The following is a 22,997-nucleotide window of genomic DNA, read 5'->3' on the forward strand; positions in this document are numbered from 1 at the left end:
TGTCTTCCAAACGAGCTGACGTTCTTTATTGATGCAGTCCTTGGGCTGATCACCCCAGTAAATAAATGAATTTATTATCACTGGATTTTTGTTGCCCTTATAAGCAGTTTTGTCCTAAGCCAAAGTCATTGACGTACAAACTGACGGCTAATCATACACGTCATACGCGACGGGAGAGGTATACCTTGCTTTGAAAAAAATGAAAAAAAAAACATGACTGTCAGAGAAATTCAGATGTGCAATATTTGAAGGACACACCACAGAATTACTTGCATTTAAGGAAGCAACCCATTTTGTATTTACAGACAAATTTACCATCTCAACTCACAATTACACAGAATTTCAATATTTTTAATAAAACTTTCAAGAGTCAATGATAACTACGAAAGAACTTGGAAGATCAAGCTGCTCGTTATTATTAACATCTAGACAGAAAAAATCGGCCCGCCACGGTGGTCTAGTGGTTATTTATTTTTTTATTTATTAGAATACCCTCAGGGCCCGTAGGGCATTACAGAGGGGGTGGGTACAACATATATAGCACACAAGAAAAAAGACAAAATAAAGAAACAAGTGTCAGATGCGCAAATCAGGAAGGCAACATAAGTCAACTAAAAATGTATAAGAATTGAAGCACATACAAGACAAAGATAGATAATGGAAACTGCGTATAGTTACAAGCATTGCTGAGAAATTGCAGTCTTGAATAACAAAGGGTCTGTTATTGATACAACAGAAGAGGGAAGGTGGTTCCAATCGGCAGCAGTTTTCGGTAAGAAGGCTGCTGAAAAGAATTTGGTGCGGCAAAACGGAATGGCAACCTTATGCTGATGATCAATGCGCGATGAGTGGTATGACGGTTGTGAAATGAGGTCTCGCTTCATTGATGGATTGTGAAAAAATATGAAAAAAATGCAGTCGCGCCAGTTTCCTCCGGACAGTTAAATTTGGTAGGTCAAGGTTAGATTTCATTTCTGATATGCTAGCAGTACGGGAATAATTAGAACAAATGAACCGAACTGAGCGGTTCTGAACAGATTCTAACGCGTTAATTAAATTTTGCTGCACGGGATCCCATATAGCGGACGCGTACTCAAGCTTTGGGCGAATTAGTGATCGGTATAATAAAATTTTGAGGGACAGCGGAGCGCGAGAAAAGTTATGGCACTTCGACTGCTAAACCAAAGGTCGTGGGATTGAATCCTGATTGCGGCTACTGCATGCCTGCATTTTCTATGAAGGCGAAAATGTTGAAGGCCCGTGTACGTGGATGTAGGTTCACGTTAAAGAACACCCGTTGATCTTAATTTACGGAGCCCTGTCTCAATCATATCGCAGGTTTGGGACGTGTATTTCCAGGTATTGAAACGTAAAAACTTTAGAAAACGAACTAGCTAACGCAGCAGCTGCCTCAGGAAGGACACCAGGTTTTGTGCGTTAATCCGCAATATCCATTCAGCAAGTGCGGATTCAGTTTTATGAAATCTTGAATTCGTATTAGCACAGCGACTGGAAGACTCAAGGAGTTCAGACGGCATTATTTCATTGGATCCCAAGTCCGTACGAATTCTTCAGTTGTTCCTCTTCCTAAGAGCCTACAACATATGTCGCCTGGTCCACGGATACTTTATAACTGCCTGCACTTACAGCAGTGACCAGAAGAAACCAACTTAGGTTCACCACCACCATTTCTAAAGCCTTTTTTATTAAACAGTGAAAGAGCATAACACCTAGTCCTATTCCTCTACACATTGAAACTAGAATTTTTTAGACTATTTTATTCTTCTTAAGAGACGAAAATAACTGTCCTAAACGAATCGGAAAGCAAGGCTGCTAGGGTTACACAGTTTTCAAACTCTATAGAAGAGAACACTACAAGATAAATAGATATGTGGGGTTTAACGTCCCAAAACCACTATATGATTATGAGAGACGCCATAGTGGAGGGCTCCGGAAATTTCGACCACCTGGGGTTCTTTAACGTGCACCCAAATCTGAGCACACGGGCCTACAACATTTCTGCCTCCATCGGAAATGCAGCCGCCGCAGCCGGGATTCGAACCCGCGGCCTGCGGGTCAGCAGCCGAGTACCTTAGCCACTAGACCACCACGGCGGGGCAGAACACTACAAGTAAATAGTTTTTCTGGCTCCTTACCAAATTTCATGCTTAGTTAAAACAACTTGATATGCAATGGCCAAGAAATTATAATCTTTTTGTGTGTTTGTTCAGTTCGTATTCGACTGTTTCTTTCTGAAGCCTTTAAGAGTACAATTGGCAGCCTGCTGAACACGCTGCAAATACGTGTAGCAGCTAAGCAGGTGGGGTGTAACGATTTTAACTGAGCCGATCTTAACGGCACTAGTTCAGTATTCAGTCATTTCGTTCGCAGTTTGATGGCGATGAAGTGCAATACGTTTGTGTATTTAAAGCTGGGTGCACAGTAAAGAGCGCCTGAACAGCTCCGTTATCTATATAGGTGAAGTTTCTTTTTGTCGCCTGTCGTCGGACAATGCCCCGATTATAAGAGAGGCCAAGGCCATGGTCGCAAAAATTAAAACTTTAGGCTCCGTTATCGTCAGTGGCTGTATCAAAAATGAACGAAAAAAAGCTGTGCTACAGTTGCTCATTGTTTGAGGAGCTAGTGGCAGTTTGTCATGTAGAAATTGGTTTGATATACTGGAACTTACGATGCACCTGGCTGAAAAGTCCCACGTGAACGGCCACGGCCGATACTTTAGCCAAGTTCTCTGCAGCTTTTGATGAAGTTCTCTATTGACTATCAGAGTCACCTGTACGCACTGACTGAACTGAAGCCATGACACGCAAGCTTTTGAAGTACCGGTAAGTATCGTTTGCCTAGCACGATGCAGCAGATTATGAGCTGGGCAAGATCTAGGCTGAAAATATAATTGATATAATTTATACGCTTCCATCTGTGACGCACCAGTGGTTGTTTAAAAAAAAAGAATAGTTCCTGGCGATTGCGCAGGAACTAAAGGCGCATTGTAAGCCAAGTTGCAATCCAACAGCATATGATCTGCCAGTGGCAGCTAAGAAATTCGAAACTCATCGGGAAGGACAGATACTCTAAAAGATTTCATTGACAAGGGCTCATCAACAGCTCTACGGCACTTTACAGATCACCAACACAAGGGCCTGTATGCCATGAAGCGGCGTTTCAGCTTCGCCATCTAGATTGCACCACCTCATTGATACTCTATTGGCTTGAATTCCGATGTTTGCGATGATTCAGACGATATCCTAAGTATAGAAGCGTCAGAGAGATTAAGAGCATCTATATCGACTGAAAAACATCTTGTTGCATTTGTGACAAGCATGCCTGGGTGCGAACTCCTTGGGGCATTGTATAAACTAACTTGGAGCATACCTTGCAAGTACACTTCCAAGTTATCCATCACGCTTTAGGTGGTAATTTTTTTCAAGTAGGAAAGCACCGAATACGCCATTATTCAACATTTTGCAATGAAGAAGGGCTACTGCTACACATCTTAAATTGTGCACTTTGTTGGCGTGGCTGCTGACGATGAAGAAATGTTGCTTTACCTTTCGTAATAGGTAGAAAGCATTCAATGACCTGCTCGTTACGCAATTCACATTGTGTGCAGCCAAAATACACGACGCACATTTTGTGACGCCTGCTTGTAATTTTACTCTTCTACCACGCTACATTACGTATCCTAACGCCATTGGTTTCCGACACTAAGCTAGTATAGCGTCTTTTTGGGAGTGTTTTTCAAGCACGGAATGGCTATGTGGTAAAATACTGGACGGCCGCAGACAGGGTTCTCATTCGGAGCCCGCGCCATCCTGGGTGGGTTTTTTTTTGTTAGTTCATTTTTAGTTTTGTTACTTTTTTGTTCAGTAGTGGTCGAGTACAACGGCACAGACGGTGGCAGCGGACAACTATGGAGCTAAAAACGGCGGTTGGTATGATAAACAACTGAAAGAATCAAGAAGAATATTTTCAACATAGTAGTTGTTGGAGGGAACCTCTGGTGAAAAGCTGCAAAAAAAGCAAAGAGTGCGGCCGCCTGCACACAGCCCAGCGTTCACATACACTTTGGGCAGCGTAAGCGTAGTTATTCCACTTTGCATATTTTGAGCGTTATAACACAAACTAATGAGATATAATACTGGAAAGCATAACACCGTGTTTTTCAGTTAAAGTTATGTTTTATTCATTTTTTGCTCACAAAGCCTACTTGCAATGCTCAGCGCAAACTGCGCCTCATTGTTCTGGAAGGTTCACAATTATTGCAGATCGTTTTTTTATGATTGCGCGCAAAACACAAACTCTCTAGATTATTTCAGAGCTTGCGCGAAGAACAGTGATGAGAATAGAATATTCAATGGCACATGTATTATATACCGACGGTCTTCCCCGCTTGGTATTGATCGACAAACGACGCTCTGTTCCCCGCTATCAGTGCCAGTGTCTTGCTGTAATCTGACTTTCTTTGTACGTGGCCACAAGTTCAACCCAATAAACAGTTTAACCTAGACATCTAGTCTGCTCCATTCGGTCACGTCACAACACCGTGGCATCTGGTGGAAGTGCTTCCCGGCCGGCCCATGTATCGTACTCCTCCAAGTAAAGCTGAAGCCAAAAAAGTGCAGATTCGCAAGCGAGGAGCACATGTTAGTGAGACACGTGATTAGGAAGTATGGAGTCTGTCTTTACACGTGGAATATGATCTTGGCATACAGCCAGACAAGCCACCGCCGGACGACAGCGTACTAACCACATACCAATAGCTTCACCGAGCGGCTAAACAAAACTATCACCGACATGTTGGCAGTGTACGTTGATGTCGAACACAAGACGGGGAACGCCATCTTCGCATAGAACAGGCAGTGCAAGACACAACGCACAATTCACCGTATATGTTGGTCTACAGAAAAAACCCGGCCACTACGCTCGACGCCATGCTACCCAAACATCACTGACTAATAAAAGTTCTACGTCACCATAAGCCTTCAGCGTGCCGAAGAAGCCCGACATCTCACCAAGCTAGGCATCAAGAACCAACACACGACCGATAGGTGCCATTACAATGCTCAATGCAGATTCATGGAATACCAGTCCGGGGACTACGTTTGGGTGTGTACGCCGATACGCTGACGTGGACTCAGCGAAAAACGTCTGCGATAGTAGTTCGGACTGTACAGGGAACGTTTCAGCATAGTCGACTACGAGGTTGTTCTCGAGGGCATTATGAACTCTCCATGGAGGCGTGCACACCCTTCATCGAGAGTTCATGCCCCGCGAGAATTGCCACGCGAGAATTCATGCCACGAAATTGTCCATACCACGCGCCTCTAGACACTTCATGCATGTTAATGAACATGACGACTGCATTTATTGCTGTACTGTAGTCTGTGAACTCACTGTTTATGTTCTTTTCTTACTTTTGTATAGTACTTTCATTTTTTTGTTAACGCATCGGCATGATGCCTTTTCCAGAGTCGGGCAATGCAACATTCTTTCCTCAAGTTTTCTTATCGCACCACTACACATTGAGTGATTCTCAATCAGCAGTGTTTGAGAACCTTCAGGATTGTAGTTCAGTACTCACAGATTGAAACAGGGCACTTGGTGCGTGAGGCCGACGGTACATGTGCCGCCGTTCGTGGGTGCGCGTAGAACCAATGTGCTGCATTGTAGTATAGAGCAAGGGGAAGAACACCTACAGTCTACAATCTAAAAAAATATCTACTAAAAAGGGAGTCTTTTTGTCCCACAACATTGATCGTCGTCAGGCTCGCGTGCGCTTCCTTCCTTCAAAACTCGGCGCTGGCCACTTTCCTATTCAGAATGAAATGTAACCTTGATAATGGGTATGTCGATCGTGACCGGAATGTACCGGGCGCGGGGCGATAGCGCAAGGATGGAACGCATTATAGTTGACGATTATTGTTGTGGGACGAGAAGACACCCTTTTTATTCGCTCTTTTTTTAGAGTGTAAAGGAAAAGGGTGTTAAAAGGGTGTGTGGTTTGTCCTTTTGGGGACTAATGGGGCTGCCACAACCATTAATCCCTTTAAGTACTAATGGTATCAGGTCTAACAGTTAGTCCCCTCAAGGAACTATCATTAAGTCCTCGTATTTACACCATAGAGAGTAACTGTTAGTCCCAAAGTTCACCACATGGGACTAACAATGAGTCCTCACATTTGAACCTTACAGAGCAACTGGTAATCCCCACATTTATACCTTACCGGGCAACGATTAGTCCTCACAGTTGCACCTTGCCGGATGAACGGTTGATCCACTCAATACTCCTATCGGATGAACTTTTTGTCCCCATTTCAAAAATTGTTTCTGTTTATTTTCCGCCAGGCCTAATACATTTTCGCCTGTTTTTCTGCGCAGTGAGCAACAAATTCCGCAGAAATGAACACGCGGAAAAGTAGTTAGCCACCTATGTGTAACTGCTTTCACAGTCACGGCAACAACGAAAGTCAAAAGTGAGACAAATCTTTTATTTTTCTACATACACATGAAGTTTCCCCACTCTTCTAGGTGAATACATGGTGAAGTGTACAAGTCCAGTCTCGTTGTCAAGTTTTGTTCACTCCTTGGGATGCTCCTCCGACGGAAGCGATAGATGAAGGGCATTGCAGACGCCAGCGCACGCAGCCTTCTGCCTGTTGTGTTGCCAAGGCTGCGCGTACAATAATATCATGAAAATACTTCGGCACACGCTACAGAAGATGAAGATGCACACATATGACAAGTACACGCGTGTTAATATAAAAACAAGCGTTAAAATATGACACAAAAATAACTTTACCTTCACGTCTCGCACAGTTCTTCTGAAGCTGCTCTTACAAAAGAGTTGAATGACGGGCATCGCAGACGCCAGCGCACAGTGTGTGCACACGGCTGCACAATAAGTATGTAAAATAGTGAGTCACCCGTGACAGAGGATGAAACAAATGCATATTAGAAATACGTGCAAGGTTAAATGAAAACATATGTGAGATATGACACGCTAATAATTTCACCGTGATGTCACACAACGTAGAAGACTCTTTCCGATCCCCGTAGCGCAACAGCTTAGGAGCGGCGGCCGCAGTCTTAACTCCGCAAACCACCGTGCCGCTAACAAGTCGGCGAGTCCTAAGCGAGCGACGTTGTTCAGCTCGAGCAAGCGAACGCGAGACCAAACACGGCTCTGCACGCAGAGTGTCTGCCAGCAGCGAACTTCGAACGGGAGAGCGAGCGGACGCTTGGCCGCCGCCGCGAACAGCACCGAGCTGGTTTGGAGCTAGCGCCGAAGAAATCGACGGTAATGCGGCCTTTTTCCTTTCCACAAACTAGATCGAGTGCAGCGCGCAAACGCGAGTCCGCCGCCGCGACCAGCGGACGCTGCCAAGCTTCTTGCGACTGACTGGCTGGAAAGCCCACTGTAACGGCAACCCATTTTCAGTGAGTTCCGACGCTAGCGAAAGCCCCGAAAGCCCGTACTGGTGCACTTACAGCGCGCGACATAATACAACCAAGCTCTTTACGAGAACCCGTAACGTGTTTTTGATGACTCCCAACACAGCGATGAGGTCTCAGCCCAATATCGTCAGCGCGAAGCTCGTTGCGGTGGCGAAGCCAGGTGAGCACACGATGAGCGAGCGTACGGGAGGCCGACGGCAATGAGGCCAATTTCCAGGAGTTCACAAAGCACAGGCGAACTCCAGACGCCGAAGCTGACCTTCGCGATGCATTTCGTGCGTGCGATATGCAACACGACCGAGCGAGTTACGGGCAAGTGCGATCCGTATCCCACACGCGACAAGTAGAGTACAATAAAGAATGACAACCTACTTGCCTTATAATGCAGTGCTGTTTCCTGACCTGAGTCGGACAGAAGTATATATCGGATAGGCCTGTTCTTCTCGGCCACCATATTAGCCTTCCCAACTGTTGCTGTCATGTGTTGGTCGTCACTATCTTGAAGCCATATATATACAGCGCGGCGTGGTGACGTGTCGAAACTTGCTCCAGACTTTATGGGTGCAGCAATACGCAAAAGCAGCAGCCCACGCTCATCCAAGCGTACTCACAAGAACCACGCCGCAATTCTTATACCGTCGAATTGAGGCGGCCATGGTCGAGCACTCCGAGCGCGACGCAACGCAGACCGTCGCCGGCAAAGTACGGGGAAAGACTGAGCCAGCAGAGGAGAAGAGGGAGGCCTGGTCACCTTGGCAACGATTTTCGCGCTGCTTGCAATGCCCGGGCGGTTCATCCCTTGGTTTCGCGCTGCACGCTTCCCTCTGTGGTTGCTCCTCCACGGTCTATCCGTTCTTCGCGTGCGCCAATTGGGCTCCGTTACTCCTTTTTCGGGTAATTTTGTCTTACAGTGTATGGAGCAGAAATACTCCTTCCGGTCACCAAAGTGTCATCCTGTAGTTCACTTTGTGTACACTGCCAGATTGGCGCTGCCAGGCTCACGCACATTCGCATGTCGACCACACTAGCTTACCGCTGCGCACCACTTTTATTGCAGCGCCAACAGACGACCTTCTCGTTCTTCGCACTTAGGCGCTGCGGTACGCATACTGTGCAACTAAGACACAAGATTCAGTTAAGAGATTACGCCTTGCGTGCGTTCACTTCGCTGTGAAACATCTGCATGAAACATTGAAAATTCCCTTCAGGCTTTGTGTCTGGACATGAAGAAAAATGAGTGGCAGGCTTTCCTTCAAGAAACATGGAAATACAATCGTGTACTATTGTCACTAGGGCAAACTGTTGCCTATTCTTGAAAAAAATATGGCAGAAGTTCACTCGAGGTTCTCTAGCCGGCAGCTTTACAAAAAATTGCCAAGCAGAATAGCCGCAATATTGGCTGCTTGGGGCGAAACAACAAAAAACTAAGTGATTGTTTTAATGCTGCAGTGTAATAGGCCCGTTGCTGCTGCTTTTACTTTGCGTCGCGACAAAAAAACATGACAAACTGTTTTTGTGTAGCTGTTTATCACGTCTACGAGCACGTGCCATGTGCAATATCTTAGCTGTATCCCATATATTACTTGCGGAGCCTACGTGCCTCTTCGTCGAAGGGCGCAGATCTAGAGCATCGTCTGCCTAAATGGTGCGCACTGCCCACTTGATTCGGGCTGCATGCATGCGAAAGCGCACGGGCTTTGCACCACCACGCTGACAGTGCGCGCTTTGTGACCTAAATGGCGACTCTTTAGCGACCGGAAGGAGTAATGCTCCTCTGTAGGTGTTCTCTTCCTCACTCAATAGAACAATGCAATACTCTTGTTCCGTGAACGCCCACGAGTGGTGGCAGCAGCACGAGCTGCCGCACGCTACGAGTATCCTGTTTCAATTCATGAGTACTGTATATCATGTTGTTATAACTACGCCGACAACGTGAACATTACAGATTATTCTGCACCCTACAGGGTCGCTAGCAATAACAATGGAATGCTCGACGCCACGTATGTAAATACCGACACGCTTCCCCAGTTGTCAGTAAAGGTAGGTGACGCTCTGTTTGTTGCTATAAGTGTGTATTGCTGTAACCTGGCTTGTCGTTGACCGGCCACAAGTTCGACGAACGATCTGTTGCCTTCGTCGATGTCACGATCCCGTGACAATATGATAGTTTTAACCTTATAACAGATACGAAGAGAGCACAATCAGCTAGAGTCAAGTAATCTTAGTCAAAATTAAAAATTCTGCGAGAAACAAGATAACTGGAGGCCTTAAAAGGAGCCTCCTGGATACTAACAGAAGGCAAGCGCACAATCGAGAGGGCGCAAATGAAACGAACAGATCATATTCAGGCGTTTTCGTGGTTAACGTGGGCGCAGCAGGCACAGAACTGGGTTAATTGGAGAAAAATATAAATTGGCATAAACCCTGCAGTTAGCGTGGTCATTTTTCGTATGATAGTGATGATGAGGACCATGCTCACTCACTTGTGAAACGAGAATGGGGAAAAATGGTAGATCTCACGTGCAGCGGGAATGGATGATATGCGCAGCACAAATGAGGAAGACTGAATTGTCACATTAAAATCAGCACAACGTTACCAGGCGGACGTTAATTGTGCCATACAGGACTTCCATGTTATGAATATAATGTTTGCGCCTGGCATTTGTGTTTGTCGTCTATTCACGTCATAAGTAACGCTTCGCATTTACAAGCTTTTTTGGCAGGCTATTTGTGCTCGTGCCTTGTCAAGCGGGGGGCGGGTGTGTACACTTATTCTGAGACTTCAGAATTACTCTCGGCATGTGCCCTTGCTTCTAAGGGCGAAGCTCCTTTAGGTCTAACCTTGTCATGTGTCTAGTGTAACCGAGAGAAAAAGAGACGAGGAAAAAAAGGAAGGCAGTAGCTACCGAAAAGTATAATATCCAAAGCTGTCACGTAGAAGTACATACAAAGTGCCTTTGAGTAAAGATATTCAAGGGGGCGCTGTACTGCTACCCTCCGATTGGCTGCTGCGCAAGGTGTGCCTGGGTACGCGGTCAAGGACTGCCTCTCTCCTAGATCGTTGCCGTACATGGGGAATTGTTGGTGGGGCATGGACAAAGGAGACCCGTGGGCGCGGAGCGCTGCGGTGGCTCGTGCTCGTGGCCTTGTTGGTTGTGCCAGAATGAGGTGGAGGGCCTCGGCTGCTTGTCCACGGAGTGCACGAATGGTCGGATGGATACACAGACCACACACAGACACACAGAAAAAGAGACAGACAGACGGATCCACGCATGAACACACGGGCAGACATCCAGACAGACCCACGAATAGATTTAAAGATGAACAGAAAGACAGATGGACACTTCGCTCTACTCATCATCATTCGCTCCGTGAATATTATTATGTCTTGACGTGTTGTTGTGTGGGTTCAAGCGCACACATCCGCGCTTCAGCTGGCCGTTTGCACCACATCAAAATATTGCTACTACGATATCTTTATCGTTATCTGAATACCGCTTAGCTGCCTATTAATACGTTCTGCTCTTCTCAATAAACTATCTTTTCATTCTGCCGAGTAAGTTGGTATCTTGCTGGTCTGGTGCTGCTATGCGCGCGCCATGGCTATGCTACAGAAGGGACAAGGATGGACACCACCCATGCAGTGAAAAACGACCCTGAACCGGAGGTTACGAAAAACCGAGCAACCTAGGCTATCATAGCTAACCACCTGCTTCCGGAGGTCTAAAAAGGTAAAGATACGTGAAAACCATACCTCATTTAATACAAAAGATACTTCGAAGCGCATGCGAGGACTCGTCTAAGAAAAGATCATTGCTGAATGCTGCTTTAAGCACGCACACAATATAAGTCCTGGCAGGGAAAGTAGCCCCACGCAAACCGAATGAGTTGAGCTATGAAAAAAACGTTGCAGTTTGAGCGAGCATTACGAACCCAAGCGACATGAAATTGCCGAGTACTAGAAGTTTTGAATTCTAAGCATTTCTAATCGCACTTCAAGGACTTTCAGTGTATCTATCTTTTTATTTATCAATCTAGCCGCTTACGTTAGGGTGATCTCGTGGTCACTCCCTGAACTTGGCGTGTACTAAAATTAGCATAGAAAAGTAAGATGGTTTGACAAATACGACGCGCTGGTCAAGACAGAAATAATGCCACAATCCCGTCTTGTACGTCGTCTAACACTTCCTGCCAGACAGTGGCACATACCCACGGGTGGGTATGTGTCGCTGGCATGCGCGTATTCGTCGGAAGGGATTGACACTTAGTATACACACATGGGAAATGTTAAGGCGCGAGCGTTAAGAAATGCGCGCAACCGGTAGCGTCAACCCGATGGATGCAAAAAAGAAATGTCCGGGGTCCCAGCTGGAATCGAACCCAAGCACTCTGCGTGGTAAAGAAGCATTTTACCACTTAGCTACGCCAGCTTTTAGGACTACTTTTCAAATAGACGCTATTGTTCGCTAAACTTTAATAATGGTTGCAGTGCTGCCTACCCAGTTTTATAAACATTACATATGTACTCCTTTCATACAGCCGTCACGTCGGGCTAACGTCAATTGTGGTTAGTTTCCATGCGCTGAGGTTTATGTATGTAGCAGTGTCCAGGGCGAGCATCCTCGCGAGCATCAGCGCTTCCTATCAGTATCTCAGGTTGCTAATACGCATGTTCACGTTCGCTTCCTTGCGCACGTGTAAACAACTGGTTATATAAACATCTGCAACTCTATATCATATGTCTGTAGGTGCAACATTTGTACATATATTTAGCGTCATTTTATGACGTTTCGCTCAGTAAAAAAAAATTGTATCACGGTTACCTTTTCTCCGCATACTTCACGTAACATCCATTCTCAGGTACGTGTGATCTGTCAATTTTTTTCAGTTGGTGTCAAACGTAGGATGAAGCCAATAATAAATCTCTAGACGACATTTGACGAATTACTGACAATCGCAATTTTTGCAGTGCCTTAAACCGCATGCTATGATATCGCATAGTGCGTGGTGTCTGGTCAAGTGTACTGTACAAGCAGCAATTCGCGAAGAAGGACTTAACCTTAGAAGAGGCTGAGGCGATGGTCCTTTCAACTGAAGCTGCAGATATGGGTGGGAAAATTATGAACAGATTGCCCTTGACACCAGTGTTGAAAATACAAGCGGACCAGCGGGAAACACCGCAATACGAGCGGTGGAGTCTGCACGTCGAGAATGCTCAAGGTACGACAGTGCAAAGCACAAGAAAACCAGTTGCCCCTGGTCTAACGCTCGCTGTTACCGCTGTGGAGGACGGGGTCACCTTGCAAGGAAATGTCGAAGTTGTGGTTCCCGTGAGTAAAGAGCAGCAAGGAAAGCACCAACTAACAATATCACGAGGACGGAAGGATCGACATACGATGAACACGAAGCAGAGCACATCTGGACATTGGCTTCGGAACGAAAGTCTTGTCTAGAGTCACCTATTCGCCGAACGTTCTTTTGGTGTGGTGTGCAGCTTACCATGAAAGTCGAAACAGGGTCGCCCGTTTGTGTCATCCCAAATAAACTGTACGAGAAACACCACGACCAATGGCCGAAACTGAGACCGTCCAGTGTAAAATTATTCTGCCATACAGGCCGACTGCTGTTGCTTGGGGAGCTTGCACTTAGAGTTTTCCATAAGGGAGCGGTGGTGTAGTGCGCACTGACCGTGTTAGACTGCGCAAGACCGAGCCACTGCGGTCGTGATTTAATCCACCTTTTCGTGCCTATGTGGTTCGCGTTGAAGACCCAGAGCTTAAAAAACAAATGAGCCAGGTCAGTGTAAACAGCATATTCAACAATTACCACGACATGTTTTCTATGAAACTGGGGCTCATCATGGGCCGTCCTGTCAGTTTTTAACTAAAGGAAGGCGCCGTGCCTAAGTTCTGTAAGTCTAGACTCATTCCATATGTGTTACGTGACCGCGTGTCGCTTGAACTGGATCGGTTAGTTTCATTGGGCGTGTTATCGCCAGGGGCACACTCGTATTGGGTGTCGCCCATAGTAGTTGTGCTCAAGGAGGATGGCGAAGTGAGAATCTGTGGCCATTTCAAAGCCACAGTGAATCCGGTATGCACCATTAAACAATACCCCTTTCTTTTGCCCTTCATTAAAGATATGTTTGTACAACAGCACGATGGCGATTGTTTCAACATCCTGGACTTACGAGACGCATACAATCAAGTGGCATTGGACAATTCCGCGAAGATATTTGCGTCATTAACACACCAAAAGTTTTTTTTCTGCTATAACCGACTGCCTTTCAGAATAGCCTAGCCACCGGCGATATTTCAAAGAAAAAACGGATTAGGGGCAGAATGGTTTAGTGGGGGCACAGGCTTGAAACCACAGCAAAAAAGGCTGAAAAGCGTTTTGGAGCGATTTCGAGATGGAGGCGTAAGGTTGAGATACGATAAGTGCAAGCTGCGCAGCCCAGCAGTTAGCTATCCCGGGTATTGCATTGATTGCAAGTGGTCTTCATGCGACAAAGAAAACCTCGACACTATCATGTAGGTTCCAGGCCAATGCGACGTCAGGGAAATGCGTTCTTTTCGGGAATGATTAAGTTTTACACGAGATTTATTCCGAACGTTTCTACTTCCCTTCTTCCTTTGCATCAAGCTGTTGGAAAAGAATGCGCGCTGGCACTGGAAATAGCCTCAAAACCTCGCGTTTGAGTTTGCTAAGCAAAGGCTCAAGGCAGCCAAGGTTCTCGTCAATTTCAATCCTTCGAAGGAACTAAAATTGGAGTGCGATGCGTCTCCATACGGTGTGGTCTCTGTCTTGTTTCTCACGATTCGTGACATTCATAGGCCGATCGGGTTTCGCTTGCGAGCGTTAACGCAGGCAAAGCGCAACTACTCACTGCTCGAGCGAGAGGCACTGGTACGCATATTTTGTGTAACTAAATTTAGTGACTACCTTGATAACATGTGGGGTTTAACGTCCCAAAACCACCATAAGATTATGAGAGACGCTGTACTGAAGGGCTCCGGAAATTTCGACCACCTTGGGTTCTTTAACATGCACCTAAATCTGAGCACACTGGCCTACAACATTTCCGCCTTCATCGGAAATGCAGCCGCTGCAACCGGGATTCAATCCCGCGACCTGCGGGTCAGCAGCCGAGTACCTTAGCCACTAGACCACCGCGGTGGGGCTTAGTGACTACCTTCTAGGTCGGGAGTTTACCTTAGAGACGGACAACTAGCCGTTGCTGGGCCTGTTGAGGTGAGAAGGTCAGACGCCTCCAATGGCCACTGCCCATGTACAACGGTGGGCACTTCAGCTGGGGGCCTACCGGTACCAACTGCAGTATGCCCAAGGACGACAGGTGTTAAAAGCGGGTGCCCTAAGCCGACTACCGCTGCAACCTACGAAAACGGAAACTGACGACAATGGTAAGCCACCTGAATACGTACTCTCGCTAAACCAGCTGAACAATGGTGTCGTGGCATCGCGCGAGCTAAAGCTTTCTCCGCTTCAAATCCTATCCTAGCAGAAGTCAAGCGGTTCATACTATAAGGGTAGCCCAGACACCGGAACATGCTGGCAAAGGGCATACTGTCTTGTTTTGACAGCAAGCTCGAGCTGTCTGTGGCACATGACCTTGTTTGCAGGGGCAATGGGGTCACAACACCAGCGGAAGCCAAAGTACGAGTACTGCAGATTCTACATGAGACTCACCACGGTTCACCAGCAATAAAATCTACCACGCGCTCGCTGTTTTAGTGGCCAGGCCCACACAGAAGTATTGAAGTGTGTGCTCTGTGCCAGAACTGTGTTCAAAATTTGCCGATGCCAGCTGCCGCGCCCATTGTCAGGTGGCCTGGCACAGGTGAAAGATGGTCCCACATTCACATTGGCTATGCGGGGCAGATCTGCGGCAAAATGATACTCGTTGTAGTTAACGTCCACACCAAATGGTTCGAAGCTGTATAACTGCGTCGTATGCTTCAACGAAAACTACCAATAATTGTTCGCGTGACATTTTAAGCAGGTTCGGCATACCTGGCACAATCGTTTCCCATGACGTGCGTCAGTTTTCTGGCCATGATTTTGAGAAATTTGTGGCAAACAACAACATAGTGCGCCTCCGATTTGCTCCATACCACTCCTAGTCTAAAATGGCGTAGCTGAAAGGGCCGTGCGAACTATAAAACACGTCCTTCGGAAAATTAGAGGAAAGCTGTGGGAAAGTCTGGTGCGGTTGCTGTGTAACTGTCAAAGAACGCCGAAAAATTGCGGTATTTCTCCAGAAGAGTTGCTCTTATGTTACCAAATACGCTCATGGTTCTACACAAGCTTTTCTTCCGCGCTTACAGGACCAAAAGAAAAAGACTGGTTGCCGTTACCAAGAAGTGAGGTGTACTCCCGTAATTTTGGCTCGGGGAGCAAATGGACGCCTGGCAATGTAAAGGCAACGTTGGGGGCAAGAATGGTGACCGCGTAAAGCTCAGACTGTGTCGTCCAGAGCCATGTAGATCAAATTTGCCCACGACAGGACTCTTCTAAGTATCAGGCACCTTTAACCACCGCAAAAAGTTGCATCGAGCCAGACCACGCAATAGAACGATTGCATCCTCAAGAAGTAAACCCGAATGAAAGCATGTCTACTCGGCCCATACCACAAAAAGGCCGGTTCTGCACAACGGACATCACGAAAGGTCACAGTGAGCCCATGGAATTACGGTGTCGCCTATCAAGCCCTCACGTGTTCAATAAGAGAACGCAAGCGAGTACAGCGCTTTCATTTCTTAGAGGGAAGAAATGTTGTGTTCACGTGTTGTCGTGTAAGTGCGTGCGCACACATTGATATTTTAGCCGCCCACCTGCACCACATCAGATTATTGCTACTATCACGTGTTCACCGTTATCTGTCTACCACTACTTTGTCTATAAATACGTTCTACACTTCTCAGTTAACATTATTTTTGTTCTGCGAACTACGTTCGTATCTTGCTGGTGCGGCACTACTACGCGCCCGCCATGACCATGTAACAAGTATGCAGCAATTTTTTTCTTCGCTGAGAGCCCACGCATTTAAATATATTCAATACGGCTTGGCTGCATGAATACTTAAGAAACCAAGGTAATATCACGGCCATGTGACAATGCAGCATCAGCTCGAGCTAGCCGTCGAGATCCTGCGGTGATAGCGCAGACCGTCCGCCATTCGCATCTTTCACATGAACCGCGAGGTGGACAAGTTCAACGCCTTCATGGTCTAGCCACAAGATGAAAACAAAAAGGATGGCGTCTCAGGTCATTCTATTAGGACTTCGGCACGTCCTTTTGCGGTTAGCCCGCTTTATGAAGAAACTATTCAAGATCCGTAAACTTTTGCGTTCTGCGAGCTCTACTAATAGCTCTTCTTTGGCATTTTTAGAGCCAATGTCATACTTCCTTACTGCATGGCCTCCGGCTTGTTTTTTGCCTACTTTGAGCAAAATCACCCATCAGAATAGTATACTGTGCTTTTAATTCAATATTGACTGACTTGACTTCTGCATAGAACTGTTCAACCAAATGATCATCATGGCTCGATGTAGGCGCACAGGCCTGTACCACCGAGAGCAGCTGCGCTTCCATAAAGGTGTCTGCGGTCTGCATCTGAGGGCTAAGAATACCACATTTGCCGAATCTCTGCCATGATGGCACATTAACGTTATGGTCGTTACTTTGATGCGGGGCTAAGCCTTGAAGAGAGAAAGATTTTTCGCACTTGGTCGTGAACTTGAAAACTTGAGAAGGATGAGCTCGCCCCGCCACGGTGGTCTAGTGGCTAAGGTACTCGGCTGCTGACCCGCAGGGTGCGGGTTCCATTCCCGGCTGTGGCGGCTGCATTTCCGATGGAGGCGGAAATGTTGTAGGCCCGTGTGCTCAGATTTGGGTGCACGTTAAAAAACCCCAGGTGGTCGAAATTTCCGGAGCCCTCCACTACGGCGTCTCTCATAATCATATGGTGGTTTTGGGACGTTAAATCCCACAAATCAATCAATCAAGGATGAGCTCACAGATTGCGTGGACAGAGAGTTTGCGATAGCCCGCGATGAACGTGCTGAGCAACGCGATTTCGCAAAAGAAAGCGCTGAGCGGCAACGCCTACTTCAGGAACAAGAACTGAAGATAATGAAGCTGAAGCTGCCACTTCAGGAAAGCACGGGAGGGGAGTGTACTGGGACTAGTGCAACAGGGTAACCTACCTTGAGCACCACGCGTGCACCAGAAGTGTGTAGCGCTCATAAACTGATACCGCCCTTTGACGAAACTAGTGACGACCTTCACACTTATCTACAGGGTTTGAGCGGGTCGCGACGTGTGAATTGTGGCACAGTGAGAAAAGGGCGTTGTCATTGAGTTTATGCATGTTTGGAGAGACGCTTACTGTGATAGAACGGTTGGATCTGAGCGCTGCGATGGATTATGGCCAGTTAAAAGCGGCACTGCTGCAGTGGTTTCAATACACTGCAGAAGGCTATAGAGAGCATTTTCGCAAGGCGAAACCCGAAGATAATGAGTCTGGCCTGCCGTCTGCGGCGAGACTGTCCGGTTATTTTGATCCCTGGCTCGATACGAGCAACACAGAAAGATGTTATTCTGAATTGAGGGAAGTAGTCATATCTGAAAAGTTCATGGAAGGCTGTTCCCCAGCACTAAAATTTTTTCCTAAAGAATGAAAATGCGAAACACTGAGCGCAATATGTGAGACAGCAGAAACCTTTCTGTAAGTGCAGGTGCTCTCGAACTTGAATGCAGAATGAGCTCGAACGGAAATAGGGCCACCAGAGCTTGCAAAAAAAAACGCGTCTGATGGATATACACACCCCGTTCGTCAAAAATATTAACCAGTGTCATCGAAAGACTATATATATATATATATATATATATATATATATATATATATATATATACATATATATACTTCCAGCAGGTTATCTTTTCATTCACTTTTTTTCCTTCACATATGCATTACATTTCGTTCTATATATATATATAAATATATATATATATATATATATATATATATATATATATATATATATATATATATATATATATATATATATATTATATATATATATGCTCACAGCTGGTAATTTTTTCATCCACTTTTCTTTCTTCTTTCTTCTTATTTACATTCCATTGGTTCTAATAACTTCCCCTGTGCATTCCTTGGCATTACTGTCTGTTATATCTCATTAATATTGTGTTAAAACACGGAACTACGAGCCCTTAGGTATACACTTCTCTCCCTTATTATATATATATATATATATATATATATATATATATATATATATATATATATGAAGGTATGGGATATGGCACAACGGGAGCGTTGTCAACAAGGATAAATATATTTATTTCCCAACGGTTTCGGGAGGGGACCTCCCTTCATCAGGGGATGAGTTATACTGACATGAGCTTCCAAAACTTCCTTGCTGCCGCGTCCCTCTCGCCTTGAAAGACGTTTGCGAGAGTGAGAGGGAACTGGAAGAAGGAAAAAAAGGAGAAAAAAGACGAAAAAAGAAAGAAAAGAAAGAAAGTAAAAAAGAGGAAGAACCACTGTCAACACTGAGAACGAAGCCAACTGTCCGTCTACATCCACCTACGGTTCATATCACGTGCTGTTCAGTTCTTAGCGTGTGTCGGGCCACCCAAGATTGTCGCCGCGGTGCCGGGAGGGTCCGGGACGGCGTGCCTAAAGAAAGGGGTTTCCCCGTAATTGGTCGTTCGGCGGGCGGCGGGCGGTGTGTGTAAAGGAAAGGTTTCTCGTTAATGGGTCGGTCGGCTATTTACCTTTAATCTTCGTCCGTTTCCCTTCAACGGTCATGAAGTGGTAGGCGAACGTAAACACTTTGTATGTGCATGTGAAAAAAAAAGGACAGTGTACACGTACGAGTCAGTCAGAAAAAAGCATGGTCTCCAGCTATCAATCTTTGTCATCAATTTTCTCCTGGCTTACTTTTCGGAGGCAGTTGAGTTTTCCGGGGTCCTCGTTGATACCGGCTACTAATGTACGAAATTTGAAAATAAAATATGCCTCACGCTGTTCGCGCTCGCGTCTGTTTGAAAAACCGGACTGCAAAAGAGTTACGCTAATATTTTTAAAACTGTGGTTTGGCAGGCGCAGATGTCTAGATAAAGGTAGCTTCGGCAGTGAAGTGGCGTGGTACCGGTGATTATTGAACCGCAGCCGAAATGGCGTGTCTGTTTGGCCGATATATTCTTGTCCGCAGATGTTGCAATGTAGCATGTATATTACGTTACTGGAGTCACAATTAAGGCTTTCAGTTATGCAGAATTTGAAATCCGAGAAGTTCGCTTTGGATTCACGTGTTGTGAGCATCTGTGGGCATACCTTGCATCGAGATTTTCCGCAGGGATGGCACCCTGATTGAATTTTGGGGGTGTTTGTTTTTGCCCTGACAAGAATGTCCTTCAGATTTTTATCCCGGCGGTACACCACGTGAAGTGGCTTCGCGAAATTAGAAGTTAGTCGTTTGCTTTGCCTGATTATGTTGAAATGGCGGGAAAGTATGTTGTTGATTCGTGGCGCTGATGAGGAGTAAGTTAGTACAAGGTTCGTTTGGGAAGTCGTTTTAGGTACTTTGTTTGGTCCCTTAATTATATCATTCCTGTTCACGTTGCGAGCACGTAGTACGGCATCGTCAATAATGTCTTCCGGATAATTTTGTTTCAATAAGGAATGCTTTAGGTGTTCCGCGTGTCTGTCAAATTCCCGCATATCGGTGCATATTCTTCGGTACCGGTAGGCCTGAGAATATGGAATACCCGTTTTGCAATGCTTTGGGTGGCTGCTGTTGAAATGTAGGTACATTTGACGGTCTGTAGGCTTTTTGAAAAGGTTTGTTGACAAGCGGTCATTTTCGACCGTGACAATAACGTCCAAAAAGTTAATGCTAGTTTTGGAAATTTTGTGCGTGAATTTTATTGACGGGTGGCATTTGTTGAAATCCTCTATGAAGCGGAAAAGACTTCCCTCATCATGGTTCCATATCATGAAAATATCGTCTAAGTATCTTCTGTAGTAGAAAGGTTTCAAGGTGCGTCCCTCAATGAATGGGATTTCAAGTGAAGCCATAAAGGTGCTCGCGAAGTTTGGGGCCATTTTCGTGCCCATTGCAGTGCCACTGACCTGAAGGAAATGCTTGCCGTTGAACTCAAAATGGTTATAATTTAGTACAAGTTCAAGAAGTGTAAACAGTACCTCGCCACTTACACTAGTTGATGAGTCAGATTTTACATAATCAGAAACCATAGCCGCTATTCCGCCATGGTGGGGTATGTTGGTGTACAGTGAGCAGACGTCCATGGTCACCAGAAAACTGCCGCCTGGGATGTCGAGACTTGAAGTTTCGCAGATGAAGTGGTTTGTGTCCTTTAGGTAATAGGGAAAATTTGGGGGGATGTTTTTTATTAAGGAATTGATGAATTCTGATATATTTTCTGTTGATGTGCTGTTACTGGATACTATCGAACGTCCCGGATTACCTGCCTTGTGTATTTTGGGGAGCAAATAGAATCGACCGGGAACAGAGTGGGCCGGTAACAATGCTTTTAACATTTTGCCGGTAATTTTCTCGTCCCGGCGGAGATTGTTTAGGGTTACTTTTTTCTCCCTTTCAAATTCGGGAGTCGGGTCCGTTGGAAGTTCTTTGTAGAATTTTGTGTCTGATAGCTGTCGTTCCCCTTCCTTTAAGTAGTCCGACGTATTTAGAATTACTATGCAGCCTCCTTTATCAGCCGGTTTGATAGTAATTCCAGTGTTTTTTCGTAGTTCATCGAGTGCCCTTCGTTCTGACTTTGATATGTTGTTTCGAAATGGCCGATTTTTTCCATACGCTCTGATGATATCTTTTTGAACTGCTGATATATACATATCGAGGTGCTTGTCCCTCTGCTCACCCGGACACCATGATCTGTCACCACCAATCACTCTATTCTCGTTCGTACAGTCCTTGCGATCATGAAAGTATTCACGGAGGCGGAGATTACGCGCAAAGTTATCGAGGTCTTGGTACAGTTCAAATTCATTGAATTTACCGGATGATGGACAAAAGGTCAAGCCTCTCGACAAAAGTTGAAGCTGAGCGGGTGTGAGTGTTGTGTTTGACAGATTGAGGACATTTTCCTCATAAGTTTTCAGCTGCTCTTGGCTATCACGTGGCACGGGAGTGTCAGTGTCATATTCGAGAGTAAGGATGTTTTGATTAGGATTGCACTGTGGTTCTGAGTTCCCATTTTTCTCCTCAAAGTTAGGTTGAGGTGCGGGTGGTCCCTGGTGTTCTTGTACGGCCTCATTCCTATTTTCCTGTTGCAGAGCAGTGGAGCTACTGCAATCCTGCTTGAATTTTCTATCTTTTACTACTGAAATTTCGCCTCTCTTCTTTAGTTCATATCTTTCCAGTTCTCTTGCCTCATGCTCTCCGAGATTAGATACCAATTTCTGCGTGGCCTCCGTGACACTGTGTTCGGCGGCCTTACGCTCACAATGGTCCGCAATGACCCGAGTCAGTTGCAAGGACGCTTCTAGTAATATTTTTTCCCACTTCCCCCTTTCTGCTTCACTTAGTGTAGACATTGAGGGGTTGCAGGCTAGGCGGAGACCCTTAAGTGCAATTTCGTGAGATAGATATTTGGTTAGTTGTTCCACGTGTTTTTCGTATTGCACCCGCTTTTCAATGATTTTCCTAATCGATAGAAATGAGTGGGACCATGCGTGTTTAAGACTGCCCGTACCTTTTGTTTCCCCGTGTCATTTGGAAGCCGCCGCCTTGGTCTTCGCCGCATTCGTCCGCCTGGTGTTGTAAGGCCTCGCTGGTGGGAGTGGCGCCGTCGTCACTGCTGGGACCCTGGATGGCTCTTTGTGTCCCTCGGCTCCCTGTTGTTGAGTGGGTTTGGCACTGGAGTTTGCCGTGCAAGCCGTTGCCGCCGATCTCTGACTCACTGGTGGGACCCGCTGGCTCGCTGGCCTCGCTGGTGGTAGTGGCGACATCGTCACTGCTGGTGCCCTGGATGGCTCTGTGTGTCGCTCGGCTTCTTGTTGTTGAGGGGGCTTGGCACTGGAGTTGTCCGTGCAAGCGATTGCCGCCGATCTCCATGCCGCCGACGTCCATCGCAGCTGCACCCTCGTGTGCTGTGCCAGCAGCGCGACCCCCTCGAAGCTTGCATGTAAGCCGTCAGCAGCCAGGAAGCGGCGCAGCGGGAGTGTTGAGAAACCATGTTCGACGTAATAGACGCCTGCTCCCAACAACCCGTAGTGGCAGAGACGGTGGACCTCTCTGCTGAATCGCTGTACCTCCATATTAAACCGATTCATTGATCGCCAGTTCGAGTCCCGCCGTCGGCGATTGGGTGCGCGAGGTAGTGGCAGACTAAGATGCAGTGTCTTGATGTTCGGGCGCATCTGCATCATTCGCTTCAATGCCTCCCTCAACGAATCCAGTGATCTTGAAGAGCTCGTCTTCAGGATG

General features: G+C 46.2%; 1 long non-coding RNA gene across 1 annotated transcript in view; it reads right to left on the reverse strand.

The window, feature by feature from the left end:
* LOC142768135 (uncharacterized) overlaps positions 1 to 22,997 on the reverse strand; it is an 80,389-nt gene that overhangs the window by 41,022 nt on the left and 16,370 nt on the right. The gene's annotated exons all lie outside the window — the stretch shown is intronic.

This window comes from Rhipicephalus microplus, chromosome 1, assembly GCF_043290135.1.
Source record: "Rhipicephalus microplus isolate Deutch F79 chromosome 1, USDA_Rmic, whole genome shotgun sequence".
NCBI lineage: Eukaryota > Metazoa > Arthropoda > Arachnida > Ixodida > Ixodidae > Rhipicephalus > Rhipicephalus microplus.